The sequence below is a fragment of the Staurois parvus genome, unplaced genomic scaffold (genome assembly GCF_062004578.1).
Source record: "Staurois parvus isolate SC_StPar_1 unplaced genomic scaffold, SC_StPar_1.0 ptg000088l, whole genome shotgun sequence".
Lineage (NCBI taxonomy): Eukaryota > Metazoa > Chordata > Amphibia > Anura > Ranidae > Staurois > Staurois parvus.
Genome location: NW_028317884.1, coordinates 849,501 through 865,513, shown reverse-complemented (window position 1 = coordinate 865,513; position 16,013 = coordinate 849,501). Strand labels below are relative to the sequence as shown.

Sequence of the window (16,013 nt, the reverse complement as noted above, 5' to 3'; positions counted from 1 at the left end):
CATCTTTAAGCTGTGCTAGACAGTGTAAAGGAAGTTTATGCTGCATATGAGGTCTGATTTTCAAAGATGAAAGCTGTTAACCTGCCAGGACATTAATAGTGTAACTGCCAAATACAGTTCTATTATTAAAAAAAATAATAATAATTTAAAAAAATGTATAGATTACATGTGAGCTCATTTGCTGTCCTATAATAAAACCAGCATATCAAATAAAATCCTTATATGTCCTTTAAAATATGTTTACAAGTTGTTTGGGGAGGCAAATAACTCATAGCGTTTATTCAAGTTAACTAACACATACTAATGCTGCTGGGCATTAATGACCACTGATCATAAAAGGGTTAAACAGGCACTCATTAACCTGCTCCCATACAGTAGAAGGCATTCCTTTAGAGAAATAGCTGTAGGGATTTCCAGTTGGAATACTTACATTTATTGAGAGTTTATTTAGTTTTGTCACTGTGTATTTAGCCTGCATATGTAATAGGCTGTAATACTCTTTCAAAATCTCCCTTTAACATGACAATTATCTACATTAATTTCTGTGTTTATTGAAGTATATAATCTGATTTTGTGTGCCTATTTCCTGCTTAAGTGAGTGAAAATCTTTCATGTATCCAATCACACATCCCTATTTTCAACCTGTCAGCCGCCCTGCTCTGTCTTCCATCTTGCTGTGGAGAGGAACAGAGCCAAGGAATGCAATTAATTGGTATATTTATTATACTTTTATCTTACTTTTAGTAGAAGATATATACATACCACCATGTAAAATATGTGGTTTTATACTGATTTTAGATTGGTTTGAGGGGTTAATGGGATCATTGCCTGAAAGGCAGCTAAATACAGTAGATGTAAGTGAGAGAGTAGACTGGGAGATCATCCGAATGTCCCTGCTTCTTCTCCCCTGCACTTTGAAAGTGACATATACGAGGAAAAACGTGCATTTGGTGTACTGAGCCTAATCCATCACAGCTAGTGATAAAACAAAGTTTGATTCATAGGCTTTTGTGATTTACAATGATAAAATGGATGACCAGACCATTTAAAATATAAATCAGTTACAATTTGATAGTGTTGCCTAAATCAATACTGTGTCAATGATAAGAAAAGAGGATTTTACAGCAGGTCTGCCAGGATGGGTGGTCTACCAAGGTATGCCCTAGAGGAGTTGGATTGGTGAGGATGTATGTAAATGTTTTCACAACATCAATGGGACCCTTTATTTGAAGCGTACCTAGCACCAGATATATTAGTTTGTGGCGGCAAAGTAGAATTCCAGGATAAAGCTAACTAATCATAAAAACACTCCTTACTACCTCTTATCGCCTATTCTGATGAACCAATGTAAGAAAGATGTATATACTTACTTATATTCGGGTTGCTCCAGTCTGGTCATGTGATCATGATGTGTCAGCTAGCACTTGCTGCAGGGGAGAGGAGGGAGCGCATGACAACAGCTGGTTTTACCTGAGCGTTGACATCACCCATAGGCTTAAGAGTGGCCCTCCATTGTCTGTGCTGCCTCCTCTTCTAGGGACATTTAGGAGCCTCGAGCATTGGGCATTCATTCATTCTATTGGCCAGATTCTGGCCATTGGAATGAATGAACATTCAAGCGCTAAACAGACCTAATGCTGAATGATGTTTAGACAGATTTATATGCATTTAGGCATGTCAAGTGTATGTTATGCTGAAACTTTCCTCTTGTGAATGCGCTGGCCCTGGGGTTTTTTTCTGCCTTTAAATGCCTATCTGTGCATAAACACATAAGCTAACATAGAAGGGCATTTACAGGCAGAAAAAAAGTCAAACATTAACCCCTTGCACTCCAGAGGATTTACCCCCCCCCCCCTTTTCTTTTTTGCTGCGTTACTGTAACTTACAGTTGCGCAGTCATGCGACACTGTACCCAAATGAAATTTATGTCCTTTTTTTTCACAAATAGAACTTTCTTTTGGTGGTATTTCATCTTTTTGCCCTATAAACTTTTTGCGGCTTTTACTTTTTGCCCTATAAACAAAAAAAGACATATCCAATAAAATATTTTAAAAATCAAATTTCTTCATAAATTTAGGCCAATGTGTATTCTGCTACATATTTTTGGTAAGAAAAATCCCAATAATTGTATATTGATTCGTTTGCGCAAAAGTTATAGCATCTACAAACTATAGTACATATACTGGAATTTTTATTTTATTATACTAGTAATGGCGGCGATCAGCGACTCATAGCGGGACTGCGATATTGCGGCAGACAGCAGTGACACTAATACAGTGATCAGTACTAAAAATATACACTAATCACTGTACTAATGACACTGGTTGGGAAGGGGTTATTATCTAGTTTGGGAAGTGCCGGATCATGTTCTCAGCTTTGTAAACATAGACACAGCTCTGTTCTTTCTCCCTGACTGACGATCTGCAGGTGCCGGTGAGCAACTGCTCACCAAGACTTCTAGATCGGTTTGTGCTGTGACTTTTAACAGCAGAAGCAATACCCCATGTGGCAGAAGGAGTGCCACCCTGTAGCAGTAAAACTGCTGTATGGTGGATGTAAAGTGGTTAAAAGTAGCATTGTTGATGGATAGCCTGCACGGGGCAAATACTATAGTACTTTCCCTGATAATGCCTGATTTTTTGTCTTGAAGGCCAGAGCCATTTTTGTTCAGGCATCATTCAGGGCCAGTGTCTACCTCCTGGACGTAGATGCTGACTCAGAGATGACACATTCATGTAAATCCTGGTGCCTGTTTAGTTTTGACTATGTTCACAAATGTCTCAGACAGACTAACCCCACCTGCAGCCTCTCACCCTTTGTAATTAGAATGTTACCCTGTATTAGGGTCCTTTCACATGGGGTGGATTCCGTCTGCAATCTGCTTACTCAGCAGGGGATCTGGCTGCTGAGCAGTCGGATTACAGGTCTGTGTCCTTCTGCAAAGGTACCCGCTCTCCTCTATGGGCTATAGGATGTAAACGGACTGCCTGTCCCTTTACACCTGACTGCCATCTGGTGCACTGGATGAAAGGGAAACAAATCTCGGTACTTGTCTGTTAATTCACCGGATTTATTCATATATATATATTTGATATATTTAAATAAAACATATAATATATATATATATATATATATATATATATATATATATATATATAAATAAATCCGGTGAATTAACAGACAAGTACCCAAATCCATATCTGTCTGTCGGATTGGATGTAGGCAGGTGTAAACAGACACATGTCATTTTACACCTGCTGTTCCATATAGGAAAATTGAGGTTCTGCTTGGATCCGCCTGAAAAATGGACAGGCAGACCTGATCCGAATGTTCATGTGCAAGAGGCTTAACTATGTAAACTGTATACTACAAAGTTACATTGTTGCAGTGTGATCGCTAGGGAAGCAGTGATCTGCTTCCTCCTGCCTGCAGAAGGCTGATAACATCATTTCTGCTTAGGCAAAGTCACTGGACTGGAGCGGTAGGACTTCTTTTAATCAATAAAAGTATAAATGCAGTAAACAATTATACTGTTTTGTATATGGTTACATGTTAAGAAATTATTTGTGCGTGCATTTTTTTCATACATACAAGTTAATAAAAAGTCCAATTCATAAGAGAAATTTACCATTGCAGACCTTCTGATAATACAAGGTTCCTGGCTGCCATGCTGATCTGCTTTCTTCTATACTGCCCCCGGGTTTTCAGGCTGATATGTCACTTCCACTATTTGGAACGCACACCCGCATCCTGTATGTGACAGCATTTATACAGACTTTTTGTTGTACAGGCCAGAGTGCTATGAAAGGCACATCCAAATGTGAGTGTGCTCTCTGTTCAGAGCTTTTACCTATTTTTAATTGATAATTGAACACTTTATACATGATATGATCTATGAAATTATGTCATATACTCGCGTAATCATTATGTTGCTGTCAGATAATAAGAGAAGGACTTTGCAGTGTGTCTGGACCTCAATAAAATGGAGTTTATACTCCTTTAATCACAAAGCCTCTCTGTATGCCAGAACTCCTGGCAGGAAAATGCTGCTTAAAGATGAATATTGCATACATGTTAAGCTGCATTTAGGCTCATTTAGCATTTGAGCATGAATACATTGTATTTTATTCTGGCCATTGGAATGCATTAATGCTCAAATGTGTCTAGCGTTTATGTGCATTTAGGCACATTCTGCATTTTTTCCGCTCTTCAGCCCCTCTCCTGAATACACCTTTGGGGGGTTTTTTCAGACTGTAAACATTCCTCTTCTAATACATATGTAAACGCCTATGTGTGCATGGACACATTGGCTTACATTGAGGTGCTTTTACAGGATGAAAAAAAATGCTCAACTCCTGTAAAAGCAGCAACTTCACCCAAAATGGAAAGTTCTGCTTTTCCTCCTCCTCCCCCCTCCTCTAACACCTTTGTACCTTTTTTTTTTGGGGGGGGGGGGGAGAGCAGGTACCTAGTTATGACAGGTCCCTGCCATCTTGAATCTGTGATGTAGACTCCAGAGGCTGGAGGCCGATTCCAGTGCAGCTTCTTCCAGCATCCCTGGATACGGGCATTGATAGCATTCGGCATGTCACTTTCGGTGTGCGCGATTGCCAGTCCCAGGACGCCTACCCCAGTTTACCCCAGTTCCAGCCACAGGGGATCAGTGCTATACAAGCAGCACACTCAGACACCCCTTCTGTACAGCCTTTTTGCCACACCGATGATCGAGACAATTAGTCTCCCTTTTGCACAGCCTCACTGCCACACTGATGAATATTTAATTGGGGTTTTCTATCCCATGCATTTATGGATTTTTAGTGGTTTTTAACTTGATTATTGGCTATGATGGATGTCTAATAAAAACTTAGTCTACACCATTAGGCTAGAAGTGACTGCCATTTTCCTTACAATGGTTGACATATTGGCTGTTAAGTTAATGCAATTAGGAACCCTCAAGCACTTTGGTTTATTATTTTGTCTAGTTATGACAGGTACCTGCTCCCACTTCCACTTGGATCACCTAGGTGATCCGAGCTGAAGTTTTCCCTCCTTTCTTTCCCCTCAGCTTTCTGGGATGTCACAGGCTTGGGCGTGCGCATTATGAATCCAGCTGTGTAGCCGCCAGGGCTCACAGCCAACTTCCCTTAGTAAAGATGCCAGCACCAGGGACCTGCTGAACAGTGAAGAAGTGGATCAGGTGAGGACAGCATTGGATCCCTGGACAGGTAAGTGTCCTTCAGTATTTGTAGTTGCTGACTTTTAATTTTTTGGGAGGGGCACTGAAGATCCTCTTTAAGCTCTCTGTGTATGAGCCTTTGGAAATATGATTCTCTCCTACTAAAATGCACTACAAAGAGTCTCTAAAATATAGACAGACTCTCTGACTGCTCAGTCTAATAGGGTTGTTTTTAATTTGATACATGCAGTCTCCCTAACAGTAAAGTTTTCTATACGGGCAGTCTCTCTTACACAGGTAGATGTCATTCAGAGAGGCAAATGAGTGCAAATAGGCTGCTGCAGATGGGGCTAAGCTCTCTACACCCTGGCACTCTGTGCTGTGGCTGCATACAAACTGGAGGATTTGCCATGCCAGTTTGTATGCGACCAGGCATCCAGGGCCGATCAGATGCCCTAATCACATGTAACTGATGGTACTGGTTGTACAGGGTATAAAATTTGGCTCTGCTGCAGCTGTTGCATAAGAAGAGTGCACGGGGCTAAGTTGCACTGCCACAGATTCTTGCATTGGTGAAGCTAATCACCCGTTTGAATGGGCCCTTAGCATTTAACAGGCCAATCTGTGTATTCCAAACAGAGCAACTACTGTATCTAACTGCACATAAGTATATCTAAAAAGAATTAAAAATTCTAAAGGTCCTCTTTAAATATACTGTATGTTAACAGACTCACTAAACTCTCATATGTTTGTTACCATGTTAATATAATTTAAAATATTTTAATTTAAATGTGCAGCTTATAATAATAAATATATTTTGCGTCTTCATTATCGCCCTGTCATAAGCTTCCGATGGAGACTGAAAGTGACCATTCCAACACACATTACACAGGGCTTGGCCAATGTTGTTACCAACTATGGAGAAATGATATCTCGCCATCACTGTAGACAGGAAGTGACACAAAGGAGGTGAATAGCACTGAAATGCAACAAAGAATGAAAAAAGATGAAGCCAAGTTTTTTATTTGAAAATATGACAATTGCTATTGACACGTGGTGCTTTAGCAAAGTAAATATCATACTTTAAAGCTGAACTCCAGGCAAAGGAATAATGCACTTTTACTTACATGATCCTCTGCTCCCACAGGCTACCTTCAGGCTGTAGGACCGGTCCCCAATGCCTTTTCTCCCCTCTGTTCTGGTTGGTACAGGTTATCTTATGTCCTCAAGGCCAATGCAAAGCTCATAGCCTTGCATTGGATGTGTGGACACCAAGGAACAGTCCACTGCCGGAGCATGGGGGAAAGAGGAATGAGTCAGCTACCAGAGGAGCAGGGAATCAGGTGTGTAAAAGGGTTTTTTTGGCCCCCTGGAACTAAACAAGCATTTAACCCTTGGAGTGCAGGGGCAGCCCCACTGCAAGAGAGAATCTCTCCTTTATTCAGACATGGGCTTTAAGGCCGATGTAAGTTGTCTGAATATGGAAAATGTTCTGTAATTTTCAGAACGATAAAACAAACTCATTAATGAGCTAAGTGTGGAAAGTAAGGGGGGCACTTTTATTAGAACATGGGAATTTTGGACAAACCCATCAGTTGACTTTCATTTTCCCCACCGGCTGAACATTTTGACAGTAATAACGGACAGGAAAGCCTCCTGACATAGAGCATTTCCTATTATTTATAATGCATTTCTGCTGAACAACAGTGACTAAAATTATTGGCTAATATGCCTATGTTTTCTTGTGAAACATTTCAAACAAACAAGTTGTTTAGCATTGTGGAAGTGCACAAAGGATGTGATTTGATTTGTTTCTTTTTCTTTTGTTATTGTTTTTGACTGAACTGTGTTCGCATGCAGGTCCCTTTCCTTGTCCTGATGAGTTCAGTTCACCGCTCAGTGAAACAGTTACTCCATTGGCATCATCATTGTAACTTGGTTGTTTTTTATTATTAGAAACAAATTGGCCCTGATTCATCAAGATGCGGTTTTGTGTAAAACGTAGTGCTGGGTACCAAACTTTAGGTTTTTTTAGTTTGCTACCTTGCACCATTAAAAATATAAAAAACAGTTTTTGCTGCAATACTCACCTTGTCCACAGTGCTGTACTGTTTTGACATTCAACAAACGTCATTGTCTGGGTTGGATGACCCCACTATCATCCAACCTACTTCCTGTGACTCCAGGGGTCAGTCCCCATGCAACCTGTGCTCACACTACTCCTAGACTAAGTTGCAATTATTACATGAGAACCACTAAGCCCAGGAGGAAAGCCCACCCACCACTGCCACCAAGAAAGATCAAGAAGGAATGTTGACGTCACTAGATTGGCCTGCTGATTGCAGGAAAAATTATTTTTTTAATAGATCCTGGAGGGGCTTCAAGGAAGGAGGTAATGATAGTGGGAAATTTGGAGTTCCACTTTAAGGCGTATTAAAATTACATATAACATTGATTGAAGCCACTTTAGCATGCGTTAAAAAAAATGATGAATCAGTGCTATTGCTGACCTCCTCCTTAAACTGCTAATTACTTTAGTCTCATCCTTTTTATGCTGCTTTAATTCAATTCAGTAAGCTCAGAGGCTAAGCAGAGACCTGCTGTCATAGCGTAGGACATAGGGAACTGCTGTACGTCTTTGTACTACAGTATAGCATTTTCCTTCATGCTATCTCACATTCCTTAACTAAAACATAGGCCAATGTGTCAGCACCCTGACTAGTACTGTATTCTAGGATCTTGGCCTTGACTCACACCATGACATTTTCTATGTTTTCCTATAAGCTTTCTTTGGGAGTGTTCCATTGGGTTGTTGCGTTCTACCTAATATGGATTTAACAAATGCCGATCTGAATCTGTGATAAGCACATTACACTTACCTCCTGGGGAAACCACAACATGGTATTATTTTGCTTTGACATCAGTGGTTAAAAACAGTGGTGTTTCTCAGTAAGGATTCAGAACATTGTATTACAGCTCCTCAGTAAAGAAGTTGTCTGACACTGTGACTGGTAAAGGTCAGATGGCCAGGTACAATCAAGAATCATAAGGTGTCTTTAGGTATGAGATGATCAAAAAATGGCCAGATCAGATGGCACTCTCATGCGTAAAGATATCTGCACACAAATTGGTGAAATTGGTTGGACATTTTAGAAACCCTAACCCAAATGCTATTGTTTTATCTGACCCAGCGTATAGCATGTCTACATTTGTTTGCCCAGACCCTTCTTTATAGGCTCAAAAACAAACCCAATTGCTCATTTTTAAGTTCATAACATGCAATCATTTTGCCTAAGGCCCAGATTTCGCAGCTATAGGGAAACAGAAGTATCAATGGATACTAAAATGTAAAAAAAAAAAACAACAAAACGATCCTAAGGGTTCTGGAAGGTGGTTGTGTATAAGGATGGTTTAAGTATAAGCTACAAGAGAATATGATTGACTAAATGAAGAACAGTTGGTGGGTGGAAACAACAGGACCAATTCAATGACTGTCAGAGACACTCCAACATCGCATGGAAAGCCTTCCCAGAGGAGTTTAGCAGCAAATATGGGGGAGGAATGCAAACTCATATTAATGCACAGTTTTGGGAAGAAATGTCCAACAAGCTCCTATAGGTGTAATAGTCAGGTGTAAATAAATGTATGGACATATCTAAACTTCATTGAACAAAGCTTTTATGATCAGGTTTATCAGTTTATCCAGATAGAAGAAGCCTGGGACTGTCCCCAGGAACAGGATGCATTAGGCATCTATGATCAATCTATTGGTCTTCATCGATAAGTATACTGTAATATATCTAACTGAAATCTAGGGGACCATGTATTGGTCTTCATGTATGAGTAAACTAATAAATCTAACTAGAACGTCAGGGTGCTTTGTTAAGAAAACGCCAACCTGCCAAACCACCATGCTGCTGGGCATGGAAGCTTGGTTTAAAGCTGAATTCCAGGATTGGATTGTTTTGCATAGTTTTGTGGATCCAGCTTGAACCAGTATAAGTATGCATATTTCATACCTGGTCAAACCCTGTGAATGTGGAGAATCACAGTAAGCAGTCTCCACTACTACAGTGATTCTTTCTGTATTCCAGATCCCATACCAAGAGGCTGGCCTGTTTCATAGCAACCACAAGGGGCCCCATTCAGAGAATGCCTTGCTTTTTTTTTATCAATGATTACAAGATTCTGTGATTGGTTGAGTTGGAGATCATGGACCAAGGTAACTATGCGGAAAAAAACCCATACCTAGAATTCAGTTTAACGTTAACCCAGAGTGGTATTTGCCAGTCCTTGTCAACAGTGGTGTACCTTTGCCCTGGCTGATTTCATACACATTTTCTGGCACTGCTCAATAATTCTGCATGGAGGTCATTAAATCTGTTATGGACACTACAGCCCTCCTGGTCCTCCTGTCTATCCTGGTGTGGTTATTAAGTCTGGTAGGGGGCCTGGCCTCTACCAGGCTTAATAGGCACACCGGGATCAGTTGCGCATAGAACATTGCTGAATATACTTTTATTCTGCGCTCATAAAGCGATTTAGTTACATTGTAAAAAAAACAGCTCCCCCTGTCCTTGCAGTTCGGGAAAGGCCTGGTAAATGCAGCACTACCTTTTTACAAAGCCATATATCTGGGTTGAGGTTGCCTGCATAAATTTGACAAGGTCTGCAGTAGGTGGACATCTACAGAAGCCACAAATGGATAGTCACACACTTAGTGCTAGATACTACTTATTTTTCCTTGCTCCATCTCAGTGGGTCTCTTAGACCCAAAAATAGGAGGGTAGCATGGCCTTGTTTATTTGAATACTCTTTGAGATACATCTCTGATTTATTTACTATGTTGCTATGCTGTGAGGATTACATACTGTAAATTAGATAAATTGGCATATTGCCTGTCTTGTCAGCCATACTGGGTAGTCCGTTTTACGTACATGTAGCACTACCCCCACAAGGGTTTCTTGATAATGCTTGTTCCCAGTGGCTGCCCTGACCTTGCAAGCCTCCGGACCCCTTTGACACTATGGGGTTTATTTACTAAAGCTGGAGAGTCCAAAATCAGACTCCTTTCTGCATAGAAACCAATCAGCTTCCAGGTTTCATTGCCAAAGCTTCATTGAACAAGCTGAGGTTAGAAGCTGATTGGTTTCTATGCAGAAGGGAGTCTGATTTTGGACTCTCCAGCTTTTGCAGCAATATACACCTTCAATCCAGAGCTGTCTCTCCCTTCAGTACTAGAATTCTGTTACAAAATGTCCTCGGTCTTCCAGGGTAAATAACTACTGACATTATTCAACCACCTTTTTCTGAGCCCAGGTAATCAAGGGCCAACTGTGAAGTGAAGCAAAAAGAAAGAGCGCACCAATCTTGTGCATTACCTCAGTAATTCTGTGATTTTATTAAATAAAATATATATACTCACAAACAAGGATGTAAAACAAGCCTTAAAGACCCTCAAAGGAACTAAGGAATGTAGAGGTAGTGTGAGTCACGTCACGAGGGCAGACTCTCAAAGTGAACTGACGCGTTTCGAAGGGAGACCCTTCTTCATCAGAGCTAACTCCACAATGAGTGCCCCCTACCATTTATACCATGGAACCAAGTGAGGGCCCTCTCATCTTGGCAGGGCTGTCCCCGGCCGGGAGGAGGGACATAGGTGTCATAGAAATAAAAATAAACAGATATACACAAATTCAAATACATGTCCTTTGATGTATAATCAAACGTGGGACCATAAAGCATGAACATTAAAAATACATATAAAACAAAAAATATAGAAACGAACTTGAATATATAAATAAAAAAATTAGATATATATATAAAAAATTAGTATAGATAAATAGGACGCACAACTAGCATATAATGTCATATTGTACCATCGATTCCTGACGTGCAAAAAAAAAAAAATATATATATATATATAATAGTACTGTATAACATAATATATAAATAAAAAAATAAATATATATATATATATATATATATATATATATATATATATATACACAAAATTGGCAGGCATGATTGGAATGGTAACGCTTGCATTGATTCGAATAAGTATAATCGGATATTAGAAAAATCATCAAGTGTTTTTAAAAGGTGTATCTCTTGATAGGAGAGGCTGATTGGGTGATAAGATTATACTTTAAAGTAGATACCTTAATTTTCCATGTATAGGCTGTCAAAAGGATAGTTGACACAGCATATCTTCAGCTAGAAACAAAGTGGCGATGTATAGTGAAGAAGGCTGACAGCAGAGGGAGATCGAGTGCAGCACAGATAGTGTATTATAATATCAAACTATCAGCAGAGGGAGACCAAGTGCAGAAGTAGGAGTATTCCATATAGCTGCTGGTGGTGTTTGGTAATGGATGGCAATGGAACGCATGCCAAGACAGCGTGGCTCTAACGGCGCACATGCAGTGTGGATGCTGGCCCTCTGGCTTCGTCTTTGGAATGCAAGTCTGATGGGCCACTGAGCATGCATGAAGAGGCGGCGTTGCCTCTGACAGATGGAACCACCCCCCAGTGGAGCGCACGTCAACACTGACCAACGGGCCACTGTGCATGCGTGAAGAGGCAGCGTTGCCTCTGACAGATGGTCTCCCCGGTGGAGCGCGTTGCGACGCTGGATCCGAGTGGCGGCTATGTACTGCAGGAGATCAAATAATATACATGGTACAGAAGGCACATATCAGGAATATGAAATGTTGGGGTAACAAACAATTTAAGGAGAAGCAACACAGTGATGAGCTCATCTCTCTGTCACTCTGCTTTTTTGTCCAATCAGTATGCTTCTTGTCAACACATGAAATGATTTGCTTCTGGTCTTGCTTCTTCCTCTCCCAGTCTGAGCTCTGCTGTACAGTGACTAGATGAAGCTGATACCAAATCAGATTCATATAATCAGACTGCTTGCATAAAAAAAAGTATATTTAGCCTATTGCAGCCCAAGTAACACATGAGTGTCAGAAAAGAGGGTGGGCTTTAAAGTCACATTAAGCCTTCATTTTTTTTAATTAACATAAAAACATGGTATACTTACATATTCTGTGTATTATCCGATCCTCCTCTTCTAGGGTCCCCTGCCAGTGCTACAGGCTCCTCCTCTTCAGCAAGTGCCTCATAGAAAGTCATTGGGGCACCCATCCGGGCTCACTCCCAAGCCGCCATCTCTGCGTCTATTGACACAAAGCGGGTGGCTCCGCTCCCCCTCCTACATCACAGCATTTGATTGACAGCAGTGGGAACCACTAGCTCCCTCTGCTATCAATCTGCCCAGTGCGGAGGGAGACAGCGGAGATAGCTGCTGCTCTCGTGCACATCGCTGAATCAGATTGGGCTCAGGAAAGAATAAGGTGAGGTGGGGGGCTGGGGGGATCCTGCAGCACAGAAGGTATTTTATCTTAATGCATAGAATGCATTAAGGTAAAAACCTTAGGCCTTTAGAACCACTTTAATGTCCAAATGCTGCACATATGCTCTCATGAGCTACAGAGGTGTCTGTGCTGGGAGTGTGCTCACTGCGCACTCCCAGCCTAGTGACTGCACCATCAAAGTCATCTTTCAACAGACCTTCCCATCTCCTGGGTATTAATGTGTGCCTACCTTGAGTTCAGTTTCAAATTGATCAGAATTAGTAATGTGTAACTGAGCAGTGAGGGGCCAGGCTAACAGTATAGGGTGTCAAGACATTTTTTTCCTCATCATAATAATATTCCTTCAAGCAACTTCCAGAGCAACACCTTGGAAACAATTCAGTAACTCTGTGTAGAAACAATATAAGTGCAGCGCTACAAACATACAATGTCCAAATAGCAATTAGAATGTATATGATCGTCAAATATAAGAATGTTAAAGATGATGGACAGTTCAATGGTGGGGAACTCGCAGGGAGTATAGGTGTGATCCAATCCCAGGAATAGATAAATTGCCTGCTTACCAGAAGCGCAATTACAATGCGCATGTACAGGTTTCATGTAGCCGTGGTCCCATGTAGGCGCTGCTTAGTAGTACCCGGATGGTCCGTCGGTGGTAAGACAATACTGGCCTGGTCGGGTCACACTGCTCCTTGGATCCGCACGGAGAACCTAGAAATTCTGGGGCTGAGGTATGGGAACTCAGTGCCAGGTGTGAGGAGTAAAAATACTCATAGTGTAGTATGTTTTTAAAATTATTTATTAAATCCAATACGTAAAACCATAGTAATTGCAAAACACATGCCTGCAGCCTGTAGCCAGTATAAGCAGCTTGAAAAAAATAATTCTATACACTGACCAGTGGAAACCATAGGTGGGCCGCCGGACCTCCTGACCCGGCGGCGTATCGTCAAGGCGTGCAAAGGCTCCTCCTAGACGCGTTTCGTGTCAATACACGTCTACTGTAGGGGTGATGCCATGCATGCCTGACGTCTGTTTGCCTCTTTATAAGTTTCAAAATTCGCGCCAAACCGCACTAGCGCCGATCAGCGCTACTGCGCATGCGCAGGCGCCATTTCCCCGGAGTTTGGGAACCATAAAGATGGCCGCCGCGTGTCCCACTGCGCATGCGCGAATAGTCAGGTCGCCATTTTCTCGGTTGGATATAGACATCCAGCCGAACACCAGTGCGCATGCGCGGATCGGAACGGCCGCCATTTTCTTGTGGATTTCCCAAATGTGAAAGAGGGGACTGAAGCCAAATGACTGATCCATCGCATACAAGGAAAACAGTCAGGCGACAGTCCACTGGGTATTGATAAACTATATACCCCACAGGAGGGACTTAATATCTATTCTATTGGTTCTCAATTATCTCTAAAGCGAAGGGGATCTGGTCTTCTAATACCTCTATCCCATGATGATATAGCGCATATGCATGAGACACGGGCGCCCATCTATCAGAGATCCACTATACATATATATATATCCTGATGCAAAAATACAAATAGGTAATATAAAATATAAAATGTAAAACCAGAATACAAAAATGCTGAAATACTCAAAAATCCTTAAGGTAAGATACACATAAAACATTCATATACAAAAAATGCATATATCGTAAAGATAATAATGATCGTAATAATAATGCGTCCTACTGAGGAAATGCAATAGAATCATCACCCATGGACCCACTAAAATGGATGCGGGTCCATAAGGATATAAAAGTATCAGAAAACCTCAATTGTAAGGGAAAAAAACATAAAAAATATAAAAAAGAGCATCTATAAGATGTTGTAATTCATTCATCAACTCACATAAACGCATGTGAAAAAAATCGAGTATTTGGAAAACTTCCTTGTGAAGTGACCTAAAGAACCCAGGACATATGCTACAACTACCCAGGTATAATAAAACAACCAAAGTTGCGCTAAAGACCCACATTACATACCCACATATTATGAACCGTTGTGCAGATATCAGGGACCATGGAAGAATATAAACGACCAACCCATAAATTGTCATATGTGAGGTCAGTCCGTATATAAGCTTCAACTGTTGTCGATGAAGCAGTTTAGGTCCAATTCTACGTTGTGACCTAATGGTGTCATAGACTTCATCTCAAAAATCCATTTAGTCTCAAGACGCGAGACTTCCCTAATTCTATTAGTACCCCTCCAATGATGTTGTGCAACGTCAATGCCTGTAAACCTAAGGGTGGAGGGATCTCTATGGTGATGATCCCTGTAATGCTTAGATAGAGAGTGTTCGCGAAAACCTCTTTTGATATTATAAACGTGATCGCGAAGGCGATCACGAAGTCTCCTCGTAGTCCTTCCAATGTATTGCTTCTGGCACGGGCACTCCAGAAGATACACAACATAACGTGAGTTACAAGAAATGAACGTGTTTATTTCATAATCTTTCCCAGTTATGGTGGAAGCGAAAGATTCGACTTTACTCCTAGGCCTATTGCCAAACTTGCATATTTGGCATTTCTTACAGGGAAAAAAACCCTTAAGACTACCAAAGAGCTTAGGGTGTGTGGGTGGATCCAATATATTCAGGGCGATGGTATTACGAAGCGGTGGGGCCCTTTTGAAAATAATTTCCGGGTTTGTAGGTAAACATTTTGAAAGGATGGGATCTGCTTTAAGTACTTCCCAGTTTCTTTTCACAATATGGCGTATTGCCTTATGTTGGATAGAGTAAGGGGTGATGAATGGACAAAACAGATCTTTCCTTGGGTTAGGTGGTCCCGAGAGCATATCATGCCTGTCCAATTTAGCTACCCTATCAATTTCCTGATCTAAGGTTTCCGCCGTATAGCCTTTATCCAAAAACCTTTGTCTTAGAACTTTTACTTTTTCATGATAGGTCCCAATTTCCGTGCAGTTACGTCTTATCCTCATGAATTGACTCTTGGGGATGCTATTTAGCCACTGCGGATAGTGACAACTGTCAATCGGGATGTAACTGTTCCTATCTGATGATTTAAAGTAAGCTTCGGTACTACAATATCCTCCTTTATTAATGATGGTGATGTCCAGAAAGTTCACACAGTTAATACTATACTCATACGAGAACCTGATGTTAAGATTATTGTTATTAAGTGTACCGAAGAAGCTAACGAGAGAGGCTTCTTCACCCTGCCATAGGAGGAGGACATCATCTATGTATCTTTTATAGAATAACAGTTCTGGCCAATCTCTAGAATAGATGATGTCCTCCTCCCACCTTGCCATAAACAGGTTAGCCAGAGGGTAACTCTGTGTACTTGAGGCTTCTATAAAACCCACAATTTGCCTTCCCTTAAACCACTTTTAATGGGTATTACACCTAGATTCCTCACCCACTGACCTATTAAATCTTGCGTGAGCTGTATGCGTATCTAGTAACTTGCCATGAAGAACCTC

General features: G+C 41.0%; 1 protein-coding gene across 1 annotated transcript in view; it reads left to right on the top strand.

Annotated features, from left to right (window-relative positions):
* Window positions 1–16,013, top strand: part of FLT4 (fms related receptor tyrosine kinase 4) — a 336,901-nt gene that overhangs the window by 116,502 nt on the left and 204,386 nt on the right. The window lies entirely within an intron of this gene.